This window comes from Schistocerca nitens, chromosome 9 (assembly GCF_023898315.1).
Source record: "Schistocerca nitens isolate TAMUIC-IGC-003100 chromosome 9, iqSchNite1.1, whole genome shotgun sequence".
NCBI classification, from domain to species: domain Eukaryota; kingdom Metazoa; phylum Arthropoda; class Insecta; order Orthoptera; family Acrididae; genus Schistocerca; species Schistocerca nitens.
This window is the reverse complement of record NC_064622.1, coordinates 395,277,511-395,302,410: the sequence shown is the minus strand read 5'-3', so window position 1 is coordinate 395,302,410 and position 24,900 is coordinate 395,277,511. Positions and strand designations below refer to the sequence as shown.

The window sequence follows — 24,900 nt, the reverse complement described above, 5'->3', positions numbered from 1 at the left end:
CATTATTCTTGTTTTGCTTTTGTTGATGTTCATCTTATAGCCTCCTTTCAAGACACTGTCCATTCCGTTCAACTGCTCTTCCAAGTCCTTTGCTGTCTCTGACAGAGATACAATGTCATCGGCGAACCTCAAAGTTTTTATTTCTTCTCCACGGATTTTAATACCTACTACGAATTTTTCTTTTGTTTCCTTTACTGCTTGCTCAATGTACAGATTGAATAAGATCGGGGAGAGTCTACAACCCTGTCTCACTCCCTTCCCAACCACTGCTTCCCTTTCATACCATCAGACTTCATACTTCTCATACCAGGCTTTAATGCTCTTGACATCAGGTGGATTCCTTCCAAATGTTGTTTGGAAGTGTCTCTGCACTGTGGTTGGTGATCGCGTCTCATGGTACACAGGACACAGTGTGCCTTCTCCTGATTGGTTAACATGGCTTCTTGGACACTGCACCTCATCCACTACTTTCGTACTGCGAACCTAAACAGAAAAAAACTGTGGTAGTTGTAAAGAATTCGACACAAGTTTCATATTTGAATCTTACTTCTAGCCTGGGTTATCAATTTATGTAATCAGGGAAAGTCTTTTCGGACACCCTGTATACAGGGTGTTACAACAAGGTACGGCCAAATTTTCAGGAAACATTCCTCACACACAAAGAAAGAAAATGTGTTATGTGGACACGTGTCCGGAAACGCTTACTTTCCATGTTAGAGCTCATTTTATTACTTCTCTTCAAATCACATTAATCATGGAATGGAAACACACAGCAACAGAACGTACCAGCGTGACTTCAAACACTGTTACAGGAAATGTTCAAAATGTCCTCCGTTAGCGAGGATACATGCATCCACCCTCCGTCGCATGGAATCCCTCATGCGCTGATGCAGCCCTGGAGAATGGCGTATTGTATCACAGCCGTCCACAATAAGAGCACGAAGAGTCTCTACATTTGGTACCGGGGTTGCGTAGACAAGAGCTTTCAAATGCCCCCATAAATGAAAGTCAAGAGGGTTGAGGCCAGGAGAGCGTGGAAGCCATGGAATTGGTCCGCCTCTACCAATTCATCGGTAACCGAATCTGTTGTTGAGAAGCGTACGAACACTTCGACTGAAATGTGCAGGAGCTCCATCGTGCATGAACCACATGTTTGTCGTACTTGTAAAGGCACATGTTCTAGCAGCACAGAGTATCCCGTATGATATCATGATAACGTGCTTCATTGAGCGTAGGTGGAAGAACATGGGGCCCAATCAAGACATCACCAACAATGCCTGCCCAAACGTTCACAGAAAATCGGTGTTGATGACGTGATTGCACAATTGCGTGCGGATTCTCGTCAGCCCACACACGTTGATAGTGAAAATTTACAATTTGATCACGTTGGAATGAAGCCTCATCCGTAAAGAGAACATTCGCACTGAAATGAGGATTGACACATTGTTGGATGAACCATTCGCAGAAGTGTACCCGTGGAGGCCAATCAGCTGCCGATAGTGCCTGCACACGCTGTACATGGTACGGAAACAACTGGTTCTCTCGTAGCACTCTCCATACAGTGACGTGGTCAACGTTACCTTGTACAGCAGCAACTTCTCTGATGCTGACATTAGGGTTATCGTCAACTGCACGAAGAATTGCCTCATCCATTGCAGGTGTCATTGTCGTTCTAGGTCTTCCCCAGTCGCGAATCATAGGCTGGAATGTTCCGTGCTCCCTAAGATGCCGATCAATTGCTTCGAACGTCTTCCTGTCGGGACACCTTCGTTCTGGAAATCTTGTAAACATTGCACTGACTGCAAAACCACGTTCGTGATGAACACTAACCTGTTGATGCTACGTACTGATGTGCTTGATGCTAGTACTGTAGAGCAATGAGTCGCATGTCAACACAAGCACCGAAGTCAACATTACCTTCCTTCAATTGAACCAACTGGCGGTGAATCGAGGAAGTACAGTACATACTGACGAAACTAAAATGAGCTCTAACATGGAAATTAAGCGTTTCCGGACACATGTCCACGTAACATCTTTTCTTTATTTGTGTGTGAGGAATGTTTCCTGAAAGTTTGGCCGTACCTTTTTGTAACACCCTGTATTTATTCCATAAGACACTCGTAGACGAATGCCGTCCGTCAGCTGATCGAGATATTGCTTTCTGTAACATCTCTGGATTTCTGAAAGAGTGATGGTGGGCCGCTGTACTTGGCCCAGACGTTGCCGAGTGTTTTTGTGAGGTAGCGTGTGGTGCCTTGCAGTGAGGCACCTTTCCGGTGGAGCGCATAAATCGTGACGGCGGGTGGCCGGGGGCAGTGCAGCTGGAGGAGAGCCAGCGCCAGCGCGGCTGGATGCAAAGTGCGCCGCGCCGCGCCACGCTGCTACGCGCCGCTGCGGCCTTGGGCGGACCGGTCCGGCCCGGCGCCGCGTTCCCGTACTGCGGGCCTAGCTGCTGGCGGCGCTTCCGTCACGGCTTCAGAAAGGTTAAAAGGCCGCCGGACCTGGCTCTCCACGCCACCGCACAAAGCGCTTTGCATTTCTGCCGCTTCTATCAGCACGTCGCACGGGGCTTCTCTCCCGCTGTTATCGTACAGGATGGCTCCGAAGCTTCAGGGGGCTGAAATAGAATCGAAAGTTACTCTGTGCAGCCGCATTTCTGTGGCCACCTGCCAAAAGTCTGACTTACTTACTCACTGGTCATACCGGACTCGAGAGTCCATTACCGCAGCAACGTATTTTCGCCATCTGTCCCTGTCTTGGGCTATTTCCTTCCATTTACCTCTAATACCTAGGCTCCTCAAATCAGCCTTCACATTGTCCTCCCATCTACGCCTCTGTCTCCCCATAAGACGTTTTCCCTCTAGGTACCCTACCAGTACTGCCCTCATCCATTCGAGCTACGTAACCCGCCCATCGCAGCCTACGTGATTTGATGATACTGATTATGTCAGGGCTTGAATAGAGTTCGTGAACCTCTCCGTTATGCAGTTTTCGCCACTCTCCGCTAATGTCATCCCTTTTTGCTCCGAAAATTTTCCTCAAAATTTTCTTTTCAAATACTCGAAACGGCTTTTCACTTTACATAGTGAGAGACCAAGTTTCACACCCATGCAGCATAACTGGTAGAATAATAGTTTTGTATACTCTAATCTTTAAATTCCTAGACAATATCCGTGATGAAAGTAATCTATTCAGTGAGAAGTAAGACACATTTTCCGCCCGTAATCTCTTCTTCAGTTCGGATTCAATCTCATTTCTCGAAGTGATGTCCACGCCTAGATACTTAAATGTGTTCACTTTTTTAAACTGCATGTCTCCAACTCTTAACATTTCCTGATCTATTGCTGTTGGCATTCTAGTAGTAACCAAGTATTTAGTTTTGTCTTCACTTATCCTTAGACCTACATCTTCACTAGCCTTGACTAACGCATTCGCATTTGCTGTTACAGATTCTTTCCTATCGCTAAGGATGTTTAGATCATCTGCATACCCTTATATCTTGATATTTCCATTTAACTCCACACCCTCTGAATTATCTGCTGCCATTCGTACAATATATTCTAGGACTAAATTAAAAAGTAGCTTAAGTCCGTTCTTTATTAGAAATTCTTCTGACTCTACCTTTTGTGTTTTTCAAACTCTCGTCTATAAGTCTAACATACTTCTTTGGTATTCTAAGTTCCAAAAGAATTCTGTACAATTTTGACTGCAATACTGAATCATATGCTTTTGTAAAATCTATGAAAAGATTATGAACTGGTTTATTGTATTCCCATTTCTTTTCCAAAATTTGACGCAGGGTGAATATTTGGTCTGTAGTTGATCTGTTCCTCCGAAAGCCGGCTTGGTAATCCCCCACAATTTCATCTGCATATGGTGTAAGCCTGCTTAGCAGAATATTCGAGAAAATTTTAACCATTTTTTGCACCGCGAGACGTGCAGCAAGCGAGTCAATGAGGTTCTGGAAGGATCAACAAGGATGCGTAGCCGCGGCGACTCCAGTGTCGTGGCCACCTGTGCTAGGCTTCTCGGCTGAGGACCCGTGGCGCCAACTGCCCGATCGAGGTGGTCCCACATATTCTCTAAAGCTAACTCCGAAGGCCATGAAGGCCAACCGGCCGCGGTGTCATCCTCAGCCAACAGGCGTCACTGGACGCGGACACGGAGGGGCATGTCGTCAGCACACCACTCTCCGGGCCGTATGTCAGTTTACGAGACCGGAGCCGCTACTTCTCAGTCACGTAGCTCCAAAATTTGCCTCACAAGGGGCTGAGTGAACCCCGCTTGCTAACAGCGCTCGGTAGACCGGATGGTCATCCACACCACTTAACTTCGGTGACCTGACGGGAACCGGTGTTACAAATGATATGCCCTCTAGTATTGCGGGTAACTCTACAATATTTCTGCTTGGTGATTACACTAGTTTGGTAGTAAAGGATGTTGAGTGCAACATTGGCTCGGTTTCAAATAGTGCAGTTCATGACATAAATTCATGGCTTGTAGAAAATAAACTAACGCTAAATCACAGTAAGACTCAGTTTTTACAGTTTCCAACACACAATTCCTCAAAACCTGACTACTTAATTTCACAGAATGGGCATATGATTAGAGAAACTGAACAGTTCAAATTTCCAGGTGTTCAGATGGACAGTAAACTGTCGTGGAAAGCCCACGTTCAGGATCTTGTTCAAAGACTTAATGGTGACATTTTTAGTACTCGAACGGTATGTTAAGTAAGTGATCGTTCGACACGAAAATTAATCTACTTTGCTCATTTTCATTGGCTTATGTCGTATGGTATTACATTTTGGGCAACTCTTCCCATTCTAAAAGGATATTTTTGGCTCAGGAAGGGGCAGTTCGGGCAATAAGTGGTGTATGTTCGCGAACCTCATGTCGACACCTGTTCACTAGTCTGGGTATTCTGACATTGGTTTCTCAATATACATACCTTTACTGTCGTTTCTTGTTAACAATATCAGCTTATTCCCAAGAATACGCAGTTTTCACTCAGTTAATACTCGACAGAAATCAAACCTGCATTTGGATCGGCCTTCCTTAACTCTCGTGCAGAAAGCTGTGCAGTATACTGCTGCATCCATTTTCAATAACCTACCACAAGACTTCAAAAATCTTAGCAGTAATCCACGCGCTTTAAAATCGAAACTGAAGAGTTTCCTCATGGGTCACTCCTTCTATTGCCGGCCGGAGTGGCCGAGCGGTTCTAGGCGCTACAGTCTGGAACCGCGCGACCGCTACGCTCGCAGGTTCGAATCCCGCCTCGGGCATGGATGTGTGTGATGTACTTAGGTTAGTTAGGTTTAAGTAGTTCTAAGTTGTAGGGGACTGATGACCTCAGAATTCAAGTCCCATAGTGCTCAGAGCCATTTGAACCAAGCCACTCCTTCTATTCTGTTGAGGACTTCCTTTAAAAATTAAGCTGATTCTTATGTTATATTGTTGACTGCGTTTACTCAAACTTATGGCTTCACTTTTTTTCGGTTCACAAACATTTTATTTTTATCTATTATTACTTTCATGTTGTATTTCATGTACTGACACGTTCCATGACCTTGAAGATTTGCTCCTCGATTTGGCCCTACGGAACTTGACGTGTAAATACAAAATAAATAATTAATCTGCGTGGAAACAGAGGACCCGTCTTTTTCACTATATGCGCCGTCTGATTCCCTCTGCCTTTTGTGCAACTCCCGTGCTTGCTTGCAAGGAAAACGATGATTAGGATGTAACGACCGTCGAGTCCATTAGACACGTGGCACAAGCCTGAACTGTACAATGACAAGGAAGGAAATTTGCCGTGATCATTCAAAGGAATCATCGCGATATTCGCCTTCAACGATTTAAGGAAATCAAGGAAAAGTTAAGTCTGGACAACAGATGGGAAACTTAATCTCGTTATCCTGAACATCGGTCCAGTACTACAGTACCGCCTCATCTTGCTGAGTCTCTTCACATTCCATACGGGCGGCCACCCCTCTAGTGGCATTCAGTCGTGACAAGCAATGGTGATGACATTTTAGGTCGCATCGACCAGAATTATTCTCCGCCCACGATAATAATCGTTTAGAAAAGGCATTAGTAACCTCTGGTGACCCGCGCTCCTAGCGCATAAAGTCAAAACTGTGACTTTAATGATTATTGGGTAACGCACTGTTATATTGACACACTTTTCCCGACACGCCACACCGACAAATTACGCCTAAGAACAAGAATACTTCATTTTAATGGACAGAATTATTTACCCATGTTAATACGGGAAAGAATAGCAAAACATGGTGATGAAATAGGCAACCCTAATCGAGGAACGTTAGCTTTGCAAATGGTTCCGCGAGCCGGAATGAACCCAACCACAGGCTGGATCCGACCCGCGGGCCGCCGTTTGACCACTTGTGGTTTGGTCGGTACCTTGTACCAACCTTACACGTAGTCTTTTGGCTACCTGTCCGCCTTTGAGAATCGACAGCGTTGACAGCATAGAGACAGACTCCAGTAGATTTTCCCCTTATAAAAAAGCTCCCATGAGACCGATGAGCCTACTGATATGACACGTCGCTTATCAGCACTCTACACCAATAATTTCATAAAGAGTCGGATATTAGCTAGGTACTGTGGAGTAGTGCAAATAGGTGTCATTTTCTGTGCCAAATGAGAACAGGACCAATCATCAGGCCATAACAACAGCAATTTAGATCACCAGAACTGTAAACCGGCCGACCAGGTAGAATAATACACTTTCCCGCGAGTTAGGTTATACACAGTATAGGTGGGCGATAACGGGCATTCAGCCACAGAAATCGAGCTATGCTCTTGGATGTGTGCTACCCTGTGAAATATGTACGTTAGTTGCTTAAATTACAGAAAAGAAAGAACGAAGATTAGGGCTTAACTTATAGTCGACAACGAGAGCATTAGAGATGGGGAACAAACTTGGACAGTTTTAAGGCTGCCGAAGGAATTCAACATGCCCTTTAAAAGGAACTAACTTGGCATTTGCAGCAAGCGATTTAGGTTAACCATAAAAAATGGCAGGACGAGTATCTAAGGCACTGCACTTCTGAATGTTAGCGTCTTACTACTGCTCCACCTTCCTTGGTTGGCTACAATAAAGAATTGTCGGCTACGCTGGAAGCAGGCGAGATCATATACAATCACTCGCTGCAATTGCTCTAGACAAATCAGACGACTGACGTAGAAAGAGAACTCGTCATACGTTTTAGAGAGCACATCGCATAACACGAGTGGTGGGTAGGAAGCTCATTATTCTGCCACAAAATCAGACGACAGAACCTGATTAAACGGAATTCTGAACGCTCGTTTCTCTAGTTGCTAACGAGAATTAACAATAAACGCTGTCAGCTATGTTTTTGTATGAGTAGGAAGATGATTATTCCTAGGCGATGTCCTGGTGCAGCAGTTGTTTACACGGGAGTTGCATTGGCTGAGGCTGGTATAAGGCCGAAAGAAAAGTAATGTACCGCTTTCGTTTTACGATGGACAGTGAGAGAGGTCACAGATTCATATTGTCGCTTGGTCACGATACGACAGCACAAATTGAGATGTGAAACGGCTTTACTGCACGCCTGCGGCAAATTATTTTCCTAAAGGTGTACTTTCCAAGCTCAGCGCTGTTCACAGCCGCCATAAAAGTTTTACCGAGATAGCTGCAAGCGCACTCGTCCACTTTATGATTCGATGCCTAGTAAACAGTAACCGAAAGCGTAATTATCAGCACATTACAAATGATACTCAGACAGATTCAATCTACTAAAGAAAGAAGAAAAATATGAAAAATACATTATTCTATGGTAAGGAATGAGGATATTCTCTGCAGAATCGGAGAGAAAAGGAATATAAGAAAAACATTGACACGAAAATGGGACAGGATGGTACGACATGTATAACGATGTCACGGAATAACTTCTATGCCACTAGAGGGAGATGCAGAGCGTAAACACTGTAAAGGAAGACAGAGGAATACATCCAGCAAATAACTGAGAACATAGGTTGCAAATGCTGCTCTGAGATGAAGATACTGGCACAGAAGAGAAATTTGTGGCGGGCCGCATCAAACCAATCAGATGACCGGTGAATCAAAAAAGGGGGAAGTAAACAAAATTAACAACATATACTTCATGAAATGTGTTCGTAGTTGCGAATATGAACCACCTCCAGCCGAATAATGGAATGGTGACAGTGAGAATTTGTGACGGACCAGGACTCGAACCCGGACTTCCCGCTTTACGCGAGCGGTCGCCGTAACAGCTTCGGCTCTCCCACCGCGAGTCTCACGGCTACACCCAACATACATTCATACATTAATCCTTGTTCCATAGATTATGAATACGACATTTCGTAATGATGTGGAACGTGTCACTTTAACGTAAGTTTTCTTTACACAAAATAATTAATTTTTTTTACAGTTACTACTTCATATCCAAGAATTCATCTATTGAGTAGAGGGATTTGTCATTCAGAAATTCTTTTAATTTGCTTTTAAATGTTGGTTGGCTATATGTCAGACTTTTAATACTATTTGGCAAATGACCAAAGATTTTTGTGGCAGCATAATTCATTCGCCCCTTTCTGTGCCAAGGTGAGATATAATCGATAATAATGGATATCATCCTTCTAGTGTTGTAGCTATGGACTTCGCTGTTATTTTTGAATTGGGATGGGTTATTAATGACAAATTTCATAAGTGAATATATGTATTGCGAAGGTACTGTGAATATCCCGAGCTCCTTAAATAAATGTCTGCAAGGTGATCTTGTGTGGGCTCCAGCTATTACTCTGATTACACGCTTTTGTGCAATGAATACTTTCTCTCTTAATGACGAATTGCCCCAAAATATGATGCCATATGAAAGCAGTTAATGAAAATAAGCATAGTAGGCTAATTTACTAATATGTTTATCACCAAAATTTGCTATAACCCTAATTGCATAATAGCTGAACATAACCGTTTCAGCAGATCACAGATGTGTTTCTTCCAGTTCAATTTCTCATCGATGCACACACCCAGAAATTTTGAGTATTCTACCTTAGCAACAGACTTCCGTCCATAGTCTATATTTATCAATGGTGTTAGGCCATTTACTGTACAGAATTGTATGACCTGTGTTTTCTCAAAATTTAGTGAGAGTCGATTTGTAGAGAACCACTTAATAATTTTCTGAAAGACTTTATTTGCAATTTCCTCGGCTGATTCTTGCTTCTTGGATGTGATTACTATACTTGTATCATCAGCAAAAAGAGCTAACTTTGCATGTGCATGAATATAGAGTGGCAAGTCGTTAATATATATTAAGAACAATAAGGGACCCAAGACTGAATCCTGTGGGACACCATTCTTGATACATCCCCAGTTAGAGGACTCTGCTGGTTTTTGTAGGCTATCTGTACTGATAATTTCAACCTTCTGCATTCTTCCAGTTAATATGAATTAAACCATTTGTGCACTGTCCCACCCGTATCACAATACTTAAGGTTATCTTGAAGAATTTTATGATTCACACAATCAAAAGCCTTTGACATGCAGAATGGAACTGTCCTTGTAAAATAAGGAATACCTAGTTCTCTTACAGAGGAGCAGTATCATGGCGTTTAAAGCCACTCAGATGCAATAACTGCTATTCAGATCGTAGACCACAAACCACTGTGTATAACAGCGCTCTAAACCATCAGGCCTGGCGCTAACAAGTTTTGCCGCTGAACAGTTCCATTTGCGGTCAACAGGATAGCGTCTAAGGAGTGAGGCGTACCTATGAAGCAAATAATACGCTCCATGTTGGCCCTATTAAATTTTAATACAATAGGATTCACCAAAATAAAAGCGAGTTTTCACCATTCAACCTTTTTTTGAACAGCAAAGAGAAAGCTACTGCTTTTTATTACAATGCTTTTGTGTTAAAATTTCAGTAATTTTAAGTAAATAAATATCATTTGTGCCTTTTCGGTGTAATAGGTAACCTATTACGCTTAGATGGCTCCACAACGCCCGGGTGTTATTCGCGCACCTGCACCAAATACGTTACTTCCAAAGGCTACATTGCAGCCGTTCCACGTTGCAAACTATGCCTCATTTACTGCATATTGCACGGGCAGGGTGTTACTCGTGGCTGGAAGATATACGTTTCTTTACTATGGGCGGACTACCGAGACCACTGTTGTCCACTGCGCAAAAGTCTACCGCCATTCCAACGCGGAAATCGTGGCATGTTTGTTCTGCGTTCTTCTTAGCAGTCCTATACGCGTGTGTATGCAAACGTTATGCACGGCAACAACGTCGAGTGCAGTAATTAGACATTCAATTATGTGTAAACAAGACCGTGTAGATTTAAATGAGAACTCTTACTGGTTGAAGAAATCACGAATACTTTGTTTAGAATCTTAATGAATCTAAATTCAAAGTGATTTCTTCACCCGCATGACACATTTCCCAAAATATTGCTACAATAGTGCGGGCTCTTTTGCTGGTTTCAGCATACTTCACGGCCTATGTGAATCCCATGCAGTAATTAACAGATTCCTGGCGACCTGTCTGGTAGCCGCGCGCCTTAGCACGCCGTTTCTGGAATTCGGGGAGCTGTGACGGCCCTGTATCGAATCCGTCCGACGGATTAACGATGACAGCCATTGTGCTGGCCAGTCTGGATGTGGTTTTTGGGCAGTTTTCAACAACAGGCTGGTGAGTACCGGCCTGGTACCATGACGCATCGCCTCAGTTACATGATTCGAAAACATTTCGAAAAAGTTCGCACACTGTAAGTTGGACAGAATCTAGACGCAGATAGATGGGGTACAAATTTCGTTCCCGTGAGTGTGTGTGTGTGTGTGTGTGTGTGTGTGTGTGTGTGTGTGTGTGTGTGTGTGGTGCGCTGGGGTGGGGTGGGGGGGGGGGGGGGAGGGCGGCGTGCGCGCGACGACTCAGTGCGAAATCGAATAACTAACATGCCGAACCCGTTAAGGTATGAAATAAAGACCAAGAAAAGGACGAAGAATTAATAGATTCCTGGAAATTATTAACCTGATTAGAGAAACGGTACATTGTAACCTACTGAAACTTGCTGGCGGGTTATAACTGTGAGCCGAAGCGGGATCTGAAGCCGAAATCTTTTATTTCGTGATCAATGGACTTACTGACTGAGCTATTCACAGAAGTTCCCTTGCATACCATGCACGACTAGCCCTCCTGTATGAAAGGATATTGCGGATAACTGGCTAAGCTCTGCTAAAGAACCAAGATGATGATGATGATGATGATGGTTTGTGGGGCGGTCAACATCGTGGTAATCAGCGTCCGTACAAATTCGCCACTTCCCGAATGATGATGAAACAACGCAAACAACCAGTCTCCGGGCAGATAGAATCCCCGCCCGACCCGGCCGGGAATCGAACCTGAGACCCCGTGATCCAGAGGTAGAAACGCTAGCCGCGAGCTGCATGCTGGTGAAACAAGTTCATTCTGGTAACAATCTCCTTGGCTGTACCTGAGCCAATTCGCCTAGCCACATTCTGGAGGACAGTTTCTGTTCTGGAAACTTCTGCGAACTTGAAAAGATGAGACGGGAAGTAAAACTGTAAGGACAGCCGTTAGTCGGGCCTGGATAGCTCCGTCGGTAAGAGTGAGGCCTGCGAAGTGCAAGGTTCTGGTTCGAGTCCCGGTCGGGCACACTTAATCTGCCAGGAAGTTTCAAAACGACGCATGTTACACTGCAGAGTAAAAATTCATTCTCGATTGTAAGCTATTACTCGTAATTAATACTTCAGCCCATCAATAGTAGCACCTAACATTCGCGTGTCTCTTGCTGTAGAGCGTTCTGAAACGAGACTCGCGTGCAAATACTTCATTATGCTGCCTAGAGGCCAACGAAGTGTTAACGTGTCCGTTGCGGACTGAATGGTTTGTGGTTTCCTGTCTTGGGAGATGAGGATCACCAAGAATTTCGTCTTCGCCCCGAAGTAACGCCGGACGCAATCAACGGCGAGTAATCACGTCTTCTAAGTTAATAGCGACCGGCAGCTACCGAAGGGCACTAAATTACGCCGCACGACAGCTCGCTCGCAGCCTGCACAAGTATGTATAAAAGATAAGAGAGCGGGGAAAGGTAATTATACCGCTGGACCAGCTGGGCCACTTTCGCACCTACGCAAAACGAGATGGAGAGGCGGACGGACGTGGGCGAAGTAATGCCTGTCAACGAGCCAAAACAGCTCACCGAGGAAATCGATCCGAGCTGCGCCGCATACTAATTGCGTCGCCAACGCGATATTCGTAACGCAGCGTCGCGGTCGACTTCATCAGGCGTGTCCTCAGTAATAGGAATCAGCTATTCCCTCGTCACGTGAAATCCCCGCCGTAACCAAGTACTCTTCACCAGCATAATGCTCGGAATAGATTTGGGAAGGGGCAATTACAACAACTTTTATTTGCTTCCTCCCCACTCTTTCACACAAATAAAAAAAAATAAAATAAATCATCCTGATGTCTATACACGCGACCTACTCGGTATTTATCAGTTGTGGATGGTACCTTGGTGGGAGAAATATGTTCTCAAAAGTTCTCAGAGGAGTAAAGTTCGAGGAGATCACCTACATCTACAACAGATTCCCGATTTTTACCACACGCCGTATGGCAAAGGATGCAATGTCCACTACAGTTATTTTACCTCTTTGGTTCAAATGGCTCTGAGCACTATGGGACTTAACTTTTGGGATCATCAGTCCCCTAGAACTACTTCAACCTAACTAACCTAAGGACATCAAACACATCCATGCCCGAGGCAGGATTCGAACCTATGACCGCAGCGGTCGTGCGGTTCCAGACTGTAGCGCCTAGAACCGCTCGGCCACCCTGGCCGGCTTTACCTCTTTCCTATTCCATTTGTGGATAGTGCGTGTGCGTCTCGGTAGGCCTCAGTATGGCCCCATATTTCTTCAATTGGACTAATACACGTCTCGTTATTCTTGTTCGAACGTAGGCTCTCGAAGACGACGGTAAAAAACCAGCTCTTATTTGAACTATTTTTCTGCAGCTTGACTAAAGCCCTAGGCATATGAACAATCTTCGAGAACAGCTCAAAAATGTGCGTCGTAACTGACGTCTTCATGACTTAATGTAACTTCCTTACGATTCATCCGGTGGATATCAGTATGGCATCTGCGATCTCCACAACTCGATTTATGTGGCCCATGCATCTTAAATAACTTCGGATAGATACCCCAGATATCTTATTGTTGTGACTGGTGCAAATAACTGCTCCCCTTACTTTTAAGTAAGCAATAACAGGCATATGAACTATTTACGCACAAGAAATTTCATTTGCTTATGCTGAGGGTCTACTGCCAGTCTTTGTACGAAGCACTGCTAAGCAAATGGTTCAAATGGCTCTGAGCACTATGGGACTCAACTGCTGAGGTCATTAGTCCCCTAGAACTTAGAACTAGTTAAACCTAACTAACCTAAGGACATCACAAACATCCATGCCCGAGGCAGGATTCGAACCTGCGACCGTAGCGGTCTTGCGGTTCCAGACTGCAGCGCCTTTAACCGCACGGCCACTTCGGCCGGCCACTGCTAAGCGTCCGTGTGAAGATCACATTGCGCTTCCCAGCAGTTTTCTAATGAAGTGACCTCGTTTTATGGAAGTCCGTCGCTTACGATGTGTTTCGAAAACTGCTATCATCATCATCATCATCATCATCATCTCCTCTCTCTCTCTCTCTCTCTCTCTCTCTCTCTCTCTCTCTCTCTCTCTCTCTCTCTCTCTCTCACACACACACACACACACACACACACACACACACACACACACACACACACACACACACACACAGAGTGCCACGTATGACAGTTTCGCTTCAAATAACTCATTCGTTGAAGATATTTGTAGCCTAGTAGCCAGGAGCTCGTAAAACGCAGATCAAAGCGTTTTGGCAACGTCGTGAATCACGGAGATAGAGGCATTAACACAGGTTTTTATTGAACTAGCTTATTTTTTCGCACCAGAATAATAAATATGTATGACAAAAATTCAGTGATATAGCTCTTTTGTAGATATGGCAAAAATTTAAGGAGTAAAATTGCAATGCCTATTTTGTGCTGCTATTGATGGCCACAGTGACTTTACCCGGGTATCTAGTGACACCTGTGCCGCCGGTTAAGATGCAAATACAGTGCCTGGCAGTACAGTTGGGTTGGGTTTATATGGGGAGAAGAGACCAAACAGCGAGGTCATCGATCTCATCGGATTACGGAAGGATTGGGAAGGAAATCGGTCGTGCCCTGTCAAAGGAACCATCCTGGCATTTGCCTGAAGCGATTTAGGGAAATCACGGAAAACCCAAATCAGGATGACAGGACGTGGGATTGAACCGTCGTCCTCCCGAATGCGAGTCCAGTGTGCTAACCACTGCGCCACTTCGCTCGGTAGGCGATACAATGACGCACCTAGAGAGCGAGGAGGAAACGAAATGACACTTTACAAGAGTCACAGGATGTTATTTCGTCTAGTGGAGTTTAATTTATTAATATGTTGGCAGTATGAGCCCTCTTATCAGTATGACGTTTCAGCCCCTCTGGCTTGTACAGATGCACTTATACAGTCGGAAAGGGTGTCATAAAACCGTTGTATCCTCTTCCGACGCAAGCCGGCCCACGACTATTGTAACTGGTCCTTGAGATCCTGGATACTGGCACTCAGACTGAGCTGACGTCCGAGCTGGACCGACACATTTTCCATCGCGGAGGGTTCTGCCGATCGTCCTGGCCAAGGTTGTTCCTCGGCATCACACAGACCGTTCACAAAAACACGCGCCACGTATGGACAAGCATTGCCAGGTTGAAAATGACATTAGGATATTGTTGCATAGGGGTAACACACGAGGACGCATGGTTGTGACGTGTCGTTGTACCATCACAGTTACTTCATCCATTACCAGCCCTGGTCTAAAGTCATACCCGATAGCTCCCCACACCATGATGCCAGGAGCCAACACCGCTGCGCCTCTCCAAAGCACTGAAAGAAAGGGACCTTTCGGCAGGCCGTTGCCACACTCGCCGACGATGGTCATCCAGGATAGTGCAGGACCTCGATTCATAGCACAACTCAGTGTGACGGCATTCCGCAGCAGCAGTACATGCCTTCCAGCACGGCACCAATCCAAACGCAAGTGTTAACGGCAGCCTACGCTAATTCCTTATCCTGGCAGCTGATAGTCTCTCACCAGTGTTGCTCGATGATAAAGAGCGTTGCAGGAAGTCCATTACTTGTTCTCAGATAGCGTGCGCTGATATAAAGGAGCTGGGATTTGTTTGGTACACAATACGGCGCTCATCTCTTGGGGTGGTCAGGTACGTTCGACCGTAGCCTCGACGACCAGTGTGTCTGCCCTCACTTTCCCATGTTGTCCCACATCGGACCACAGTCACATTCGAATGCCGCAAGAATCTGGATATTGCACAACTCGACCAGCCAGTCAGATCGAGACCCACAATAAGGCCCGTTTCAAACTCTGTCACGTACTGACAACATTTCTCACGATGGTATGCGACATCTCTGTGTTCTTCAGAGTTCACTCAACTTCTGACGCTGTTCAGGCCACTTATATACCCTACCATGCCTGGTAACAATGCTAAACTCGAAGAAACACTAATGCACTCGGCGCCACTCTACCCGTCACAAAAAATCACAACTCTAATCATTCACATATCCGCTGATGGTGTGTACGTGTACGAAATTACGCTGACATCCGACCATCTCTTCGGGATGCTTCAGTTCTTTAAGTTACTATCTCACACGCATCATTCAAAGCCGCAACAACAGCACAAAAATAGACATACTCCATGTCTGAGATAGGCGAATAATCACTTTGAAACACGCAGCAAATTCCGAACCGTTTACCAGTGGATTTCTGACAGTCACTTGTCCGGTTCATACATTACGTGGTATGATCACTCAAGTTGCAATCACTCCAACAAGTCTTTTTCCCAAAATTGTGCTTGTGTGTTGTGGAATTTTTCTTGGCGTAGTTGGGAAGGAAAGGAGAGACTGAAACCCTGCTGGGGGTTGGGTTTTAACCCGGGAATTGAAATGAAAAGCCCCCCCCCCCTCCCCCCAATGGCTGATCAGTTATCACACGTCAAGCAGTCTACTGCACGATCGAATGTCACAACGCTATTGTGGAGTGCGCGTGGAAACTGCGATTAGCGTAATTACAACTATACCGACAAATATTAAATCGCATGCCATTTAACATTCGATGCCCTGGTGAAGTCACTGCTAAATAAATCTAAGCAACAATGGTCAAGGAAAAACGTAATTATCACTTAGACGCAAATAACAAAGCCGCGCTATTAATAGAGAAACAGCTCACGATAATAAGTACAAAAAACACTCATTATACAAAAAAAGAGTCTCGAATTGTTCCCGTTTCCAACTCAGTACATGGGATATCTGAAGCGATTGAGCACCACAAGAGCCGCAGCGGTGGCGCATTTTTATTGCGAAATAATAAACCCGGCAATCTGCATAATGTATTCTGTTGCCCATAGCTGGGCCTCATCTCCGCTTTCCATCATTTTCGTTCTCCCCCTCTTCTCCCATCCACTTTTCGCCTCCGCGCCCGCGGCTACGAGGGCGTCTTCCTACTTGTTTCAGGCTACAAATCAGAAGGCCGCCGTCGAACCGTGTCAAACTCGTTACGGCAAGTTACGTCCTGCTATCAGTCGCTAGTCGGAACCACCAACGCTGCTCTCGGGGTGAAAGCCACGAGCCGACCCTCACCCTTCGCCATGACGTGCTTTCGTGAACGGCAACATCACATTCTGTTTGTACCTTTGAAATGTCTCGCCAGCTACGATAGATCAGCAGAAACCTTTCCCACTATTTGCGACTCTTATACCCGTTGAAACTCGAAGCCAGAACAGTTGCGGCCAGCCTCTGTAGCCGAACAGTTCTAGGCGCTTCAGTCCGGAACCACGCGGCTGCTACAGTAGCAGGTTCGAATCCTGCCTCGGGCATGGATGTGTGTGACGTCCTTAAGTTGGTTAGGTTTAAGTAATTCTAAGTCTAGGGGACTGATGACCTCAGATGTTAAGTCCCATAGTGCTTAGAGCCATTTTGAAACAGAACAGTTGCTTTCAGTTGCGCCGGGATGCGCGCACGAATGGCTCAGTTAATTGAATATTAGTGAACTTAGGATTCGTTAAAGAATCGAACTCTCCTGTATAAAACAGTTTCAAACGTCTGATTACTTTACTAGAGTTAATATGTCAAGTATTTGGCTTTCAGCATGTAAGCGAGAAAAGGTTTAGGAACGATCTGAAATTATGCATACGTTTGTTGGAAGTCTCTACGTACTCCCATTATAAAACACTGCATGATTATAACCGGGGTAATTTGCGCTCCATTTTAACCAAAAGCTACTTTTTCATGTATGTAAATGTCTATGACGTCATATTTCCTGAACTATGCATCGTACATTGAAATAATACTGGACTTACAGTCAGTGACATGTGAAGATGTGTGTCTTCGTCTCGCAGGCACACATTCAATCAGGTGCGCGGAAGGTTCCTTGGGGAATGGCAGCCCATTCTTCACGGAGTGCTGCACTGAGGAGAGATGTCGATGTCGGTCGGTGAGGCCTGCCACGAAGTCGGCGTTCCAAAACATCCCAACGGTCTTCTATTGGATTCAGGTCAGGACTGTGCAAGTCAGTCCATTACAGGGATGTTATTGTCGTGTAACCACTGCGCCACAGGCCGTGCATTATGAACAAATGCTGCATCGTGTTGAAAGATGCAATCGCCATCCCCGAATTGCTCTTCAACAGTGGGAAGCAAGAAGGTGCCATCTGATCGCCACATTGTGTACCGTGATTCGTCACTCCACACAACATTTTTCCACTGTTCAATCGTCCTATGTTTAAGCTCCTTATACCAAGCGAGGCGTCGTTTGGCATTTATCGGCGTGATGTGTGCCTTACGAGCAGCCGCTCGACCATAAAAACCACGTTTCCTCACCTCCCGTCTAACTGTCATAGTATTTGCAATGGATCATGATGCAATTTGGAATGCGTGTGTGATGGTCTGGATAGATGTCAGCCTATTATACATTACGGCCCTCTTCAGCTGCAGGCGGTCTCTGTCAGTCAACAGACGAGGTCGGCCTGAACGTTTTTGTGCTGTACGTGTCCCTTCACGTTTCCACTTCACTATCACATTGGAAACAAGTGGATCTAGGCATGTTTAGGAGTGTGGAAATCTCGCGTATAGACGTATGACATAAGTGACACCCAAATCACTTGACTACGTTCAAGTTCAAATGGTTCAAATGGCTCTGAGCACTATGGGACTTAACATCGGATGTCATCAGCCCCGTAGAACTTAGAACTACTTAAACCTAACTAACCTAAGGACATCACACACTTCCATGCCCGAGGCAGGATTCGAACCTGCGACCGTACCGGTCGCTCGGTTCTACACTGAAGTGCCTAGAACCGCTCGGCCACTTGGGCCGTACTACGTTCTATGTCCTTGAGTTCCAGGGAGCGCCCCATTCTGCTCTCTCACGATGTCCAATGACTACTGAGATCGCTGATATGGAGTACCTGACAGTAGGTGGCAGCACAATGCATCTAATATGAAAAACGTATGTTTTGGGAGTGCCCGGATACTTTTGATCACAATGTCTAACATACTGGGTGGCCCAAAAAGGATGGTCGGATTTGAACTGCGTAGTACCATTGAAAGGTGAGGAGGGGGGACCACTGCCGGCCGTCTGCAAGTCGGCCATTACACCCAGTTTGCCACGAGATGGCGCAGTGGACGGTCGAGCATCGTGTTTTTGCTGTGGAACAGTTTTTCAGAAATGATGAATCGTTTATTACTGTGCAACGATTGTTTCGACAACGTTTTGGTGTAGCGCGTGATGGACCCATTCCAGATCGCAGATCCATATCACGTTGGGTGACTGCATTCCGGACAACAGGGTCTGTCAAAAGTGGTAAATCTACAGGGCGTACACGTACGGCAGTTACTCCACAGAACATTGATGATGTTAGAGCGTCAGTGCTGCAAAGCCCGCGTCGTTCCACTAGGCGTCGTGCTCAAACTTTAGGCCTCAGCCGTAGTTCGTTGCAGCGTATTTTAAGCCGTGAGTTACAGTTTCACCCATACAAAATTATGATCACGCAAAAGCTGTATGATCGTGATTTTGAGCAGCGAAGACGATTTTGTGAATCAATGCTTGACATCTTGTACTCTAATAATGATGTTGTGCTTCTTATGTCAGATGAAGCCCATTTCCATTTAGACGGCTATGTCAATAAACAAAACTGCAGGTACTGGGCAGCAGATAATCCCAGAGAATTGCACCAAAAGCCTCTTCATAGTGCTAAGGTAACAGTCTGGTATGGAATTTCAAGATTGGGGATTGTTGGTCCTTATTTTTTTGAGGAGAACAACGCTACAGTCACAGTGACCTCGAAACGTTACGTTAACATGCTACGTAGCTTTTTGGTGCCGAAACTGCGAGAGTTACATGTAAATCGAGATCGAATTTGGTTTCAACAGGACGGGGCCACGGCCCACACAGCCAATGACTCCATGTGTGTTTTAAGGCGGATGTTCCCCCACCACATCATCTCGCGTTTTGGAGATGTCCACTGGCCAGCGAGATCACCTGACCTCTCAGCCTGTGATTTTTTTCTTTGGAGATACCTAAAGTCAAAAGTCTACGTACAGAAGCCCCGAAACTTAATTGATCTGAAGGAGGCAATCAGTGCGGAAATTATGGCAATTTAAGAAGAAACAGTAGTGAAAGTGATGGAAAATTTCGAGGAAAGACTTGTGGAATGCATCACCGAGGAAGGACACCATCTTCCGGAAGTCATTTTCCGTACATGATTTTTTGTGGTTAGTTCTTGTAATTGGGTGCCTGGGAGCATTTAGTTACGTAATTGAATAAAATTAATTTGTAAAACTGATGGAGTTATAGTTATTTAAAATGTGACCATCCTTTTTGGGCCACCCTGTATTTAAACGTCATCCGTGATACTGAAGTTTTACTGCGCGCTATTTCAATCAATCGCCATTTTTTTAGCATATGCATGTCTATCACGAATTATCTTCTGAAAGATGTGCCGTACAATGATACAATTTTGCAGGTACTATATTTTCCTGCCGTTATGTAGACAGGAGTGACACCACCAGCAGTCGACCAATGGTGTAAACGCCAAGATGACCCCTACGTCGGGTTGAAACTGGTTGGCGGTATAATAATAATAATAATAATAATAATAATAATAATAATAAAGGCGATTAAGACCGTTTTTGAATAATTAACGGAAGTTGGAAACTGTGTGAAACAAGAATTATCTGATCAAACGACTTTCTTCCATTGCTCTATAGTCCACGTTTTATGTCTTTGGCATCACGCTTTTTCCTGTTAGAAGCATTTCGTGTTCTTTTGGTGCTCACAGTTTTGTAGTTAGGTCTGCAGCTGTCGTCGAACTATTTTTCACTCAATGAGCGTCCATCGCGATCACTCAAACACACAGTTTCGTCCGAGTTGTGAAGTAGCGGAAGATATTTCTCCATTTGCCCTGTATGGTATAGATCTTCGATACGGTGCCTCTTGAAACAGCAAACACTTCCGTTGCCTTGGTTACGGAAGCACCCAACATACGAGCATTATCAATTTACCCTCATTCGATTTCATTTAGCTCCGACGTAATTCACTCGTAAGTATAGAGAATACTACTCTGGCCATAACTGACATTTCATACGTTGGTTGGTTGGTTGATTTGGGGAGGGGGGAACCAAACAGCGTGGTCATCGGTCCCATCGGAATAGGGAAGGATGGGAAAGAAGTCGACCGTGCCATTTCAGAGGAACAATCCCGGCATTTGCCTGAAGCGATTTAGGGAAATCACAGAAAAACCTACACTACTGGCCATTAAAATTGCTACACCACAAAGACGACGTGCTACAGACGTGAAATTTAACCGACAGGAAAAGATGCTGTGATATGCAAATGATTAGCTTTTCACAGCATTCACACAAAGCTGGCGGCGGTGGCGACACCTACAACGTGCTGACATGAGCAAAGTTTCCAACCGATTTCTCATACAAAAACAGCAGTTGACCGGAGTTGCCTGGTGAAACGTTGTTGTGATGCCTCGTGTAAGGAGGAGAAATGCGTACCATCACGTTTCCGACTTTGATAAAGGTCGGATTGCAGCCTATCGTGATTGCGGTTTATCGTATCGCGACATTGCTTCTCGCGTTGCTCGAGATCCAATGCTGTTAGCAGAATATGGAAGCGGTGGGTTCAGGAGGATAATACGGAACGCCGTGTTGGATCCCAACGGCCTCGCATCACTAGCAGTCGACATGACAGGCATCTTATCCGCATGGCTGTAACGGATCGTGCAGCCACGTCTCGATCTCTGAGTCAACAGATGGGGACGTTTGCAAGACAACAACCAACTGCACGATCAGTTCGACGACGTTTGCAGCAGCATGGTCTATCAGCTCGAAGACCATGGCTTCGGTTACCCTTGACGCTGGATCACAGACAAGAACGCCTGTGATGATGTACTCGGCGACGAACCTGGGTACGAATGGCGAAACGTCATTTTTTCGGATGAATCCAGGTTCTGTTTACAGCATCACAATGGTCGCATCCGTGTTTGGCGACATCGCGGTGAACGCACAATGGAAGCGTGTATTCGTCATCGCCATACTGGCGTATCACCCGGCGTGATGGTATGGGGTGCCACTGGTTACACGTCTCGGTCACCTCTTGTTCGCATTGACGGCACTTTGAACAGTGGACGTTACATTTCAGATGTGTTACGAACCGTGGCTCTACCCTTCATTCGATCCCTCTGAAACGCTACATTTCAGCAGGATAATTCACGACCGCGTGTTGCAGGTCCTGTACGGGCCTTTCTGGAAACAGAAAATGTCCGACTGCTGCCCTGACCAGCACATTCTCCAGATCTCTCACCAATTGAAAACGTCTGGTCACGTCACAATACGCCAGTCACAACTCTTGATGAACTGCGGTATCGTCTTGAAGCTGCATGGACAGCTGTACCTGTACACGCCATCCAAGCTCTGTTTGACTCAATGCCCAGGCGTATCAAGGCCGTTATTACGGCCAGAGGTGGTTGTTCTGGGTACTGATTTCTCACGATCTATGCACCCAAATTGCGTGAAAATGTAATCACATGTCAGTTCTAGTATAATATATTTGTCCACTGAATACCCGTTTATCATCTGCATTTCTTGTTGGTCTAGCAATTTTAATGGCCAGTAGTGTAAATCAGGACGGCCAGACGAGAGTTTGAACCGCCGTCCTACCGAATGCGAGTCCAGTGTGCTAACCACTGTGCCACCTCGCTCGGTGCTTGCAACATATAGAGGCATTCCACAGATGTGGTTCGTGGTCAAATACAACAGCGCAACCTGCAGGCTTCGCTAGCACCTGAATTTATGTTCAAGCATGCATTTCTCGCTGTTTTTCTATATTTCTGTGCAACCACTGTACAAGTTCTCTTCAATGGAATAATGCCGGCATTTGCTTTAAACTATTTAGGGAATCCACGTAAAACCGAATATGCATGGCCGGATGGGGAGTTGACCCTCTAAATGGTTCAAATGGCTCTGAGCGCTATAGGACTTAACATCAGTGGTCATCAGTCCCCTAGAACTTAGAACTACTTAAACCTAACTAACCTAAGGACATCACACACATCCATGCCCGAGGCAGGATTCGAACCTGCGACCGTAGCGGTCACGCGGTTCCAGACTGTAGCGCCTAGAACCGCACGGCCACACCGGCCGGCAGTTGAATCTCTATCCTCTGGTCTGGTGCCGTGCCACTGTGCCATCTGTCTCTGTACCAATCCTCTAGATTCGGTAGAGGACTTCTCTACACAAAGGCCAGCCCACGCATATCTTGGTGATGCGGGTAGGGAGAGGAGCTACGACAGAAACTTGTGGAGAATCGCAGCGTCGTGTTTCATATCCCCCAACCTGATTGCGTTATTAGGTAAATCGCTCCCCCAGTTTTCCCTGCGATACCAGAGCCCAGGAAATTGACCGTCCGGTAAGGATATCACCGGCGAGCGATTTCGTTTCCGCGGAACTCCGGGAGCGCAGTTGGGCGGGAACGGACGCTGGGGCCAGTTTGACGCAGAAGGAGGACGACAGCGGGGAGAATTGGAGACGCCGGGGCGGCGATGCGCGGAAGAAAGTTAATACCGGCGAGGCGCGGCGCGTCGGGATGCGCGCGACCAATATGCCAAGCGGCTGCAGCGTCGGCGGCGGCCGAAATGCGGCCGTAGCGATGCAGGTCTCGGCGGGCGCCGTCAGCTTATGTATCCGGGCCCCGGCGGGCCGCGGGCAAAGTACACAATAACAGCCCCGCGTCACGCGCGCCCGCTCCACGGCGCCGCGGCGGGCATCCCTTATGAGAGGCGCGACAAGCAGGGGGTGCCGTCGCGCCGGATCCCGGGACTTAGAGGGCGTGCGCTGCCACCCGATCCGGCCGCTTCCCAAACTGTACGGCCGTTCTCGAAGCTGCAAATTATCCGATTTATGTTTTAATTCGAGGAAACGTTTAGTGAACACTAGCTTTCGCCAGCGTTCGCGTATGTCACATATTTCACACATATACTGAGCCGACAAAAGTCACTGGGACACCTCCAAATATCGAGTTGGATCTCCTCTTGCCCGGCATAGTGCGGCGGCTCGACGTGGCATGGAATGAAGTCAAACTTCCTGGCAGGTTAAACCTGTGTGCCGGACCTAGACTCAAACTCGGCACCTTTACCTTTCGCGGGCAAGTGCTCTACTATCTGAGCTACCCAGGCACGACTCACGTTCCGTCCACACAGCTTTACTTCTGCCAGTACCTCGTCTCCCACCTTCCAAGCTGTCAGGACGGGGCGTGAATCGTGCTTGGGTAGTTCAGATGATAGAGCACTTGCCGGCGAAAGGCAAAGGTCCCGAGTTCGAGTCTCGGTCCAGCACACAGTTTTAATCTGCCAGGAACCTTACACAGCGCACACTCCGCTGCAGAGTGAAAATCTCATTCTGGAATGAAGTCGTTGGAAGTCCGGTTCAGCAATACTGAGCCTTGCTGGCTCTATAGCCGTCCATAACTGCGGAAAGTGTTGCCACTGCAGGATTTTGTGCACGAACTGATCTCGCGATTGTGCCTCATCAATGTTCGATGTTATTCATATCGGCCCAGTGACAGGGCGCATTGTCATCCTTAAACATTCTATCGTTTTTTGGGAACACGAAGTCCACGAATGGTTGTAAATAGTTTCCAAGTAGCGGTGCATAGCCATTTCCAGTCAAAGATCGGTTCAGTTGGACCAGAGGGCGCAGTCCATTCCATTCACACCACTACAGAGCCATCACCAGCTTGCACAGTGCCTCGTTGACAATTTGGGTCAACGGCTCCGTGGGGTCTGCTACACACTTCAATCCTAACATCAGCTCTTACCAACTGAAATCGGGGCTCATCGGGCCAGGCCACGATTTTCCAGTCGTCCAGGGTCCAACCGACAAGGTCACGATGCCAGGAGAGGCGCTGCAGGCTATGACGTGCTGTTAATAAAGGAATTCATGTCGGTCTGCTGCCACAACAAACTAACGCCAAATTTCGCCGCTCTCTCCTAACGGACACGCTCGTCGTACGTCCCACATTTATTTCTGTAGTTATTCGGCGCAATGCTGCTTGTCTGTTTGCAGTGATAACTCTACGTAAACGCCGCTGCTCTCTGATGCTCAGTTGTCAGTGGTAAGGGTAATGCTTGAAATTTGGTATTCTCGGCGCACTCTTGACACTGTCGATCTTG

General features: G+C 46.2%; 1 protein-coding gene across 1 annotated transcript in view; it reads right to left on the bottom strand.

Annotated features, from left to right (window-relative positions):
• Nucleotides 1–24,900, bottom strand: part of LOC126203979 (homeobox protein PKNOX1-like) — a 721,008-nt gene that overhangs the window by 351,640 nt on the left and 344,468 nt on the right. The window lies entirely within an intron of this gene.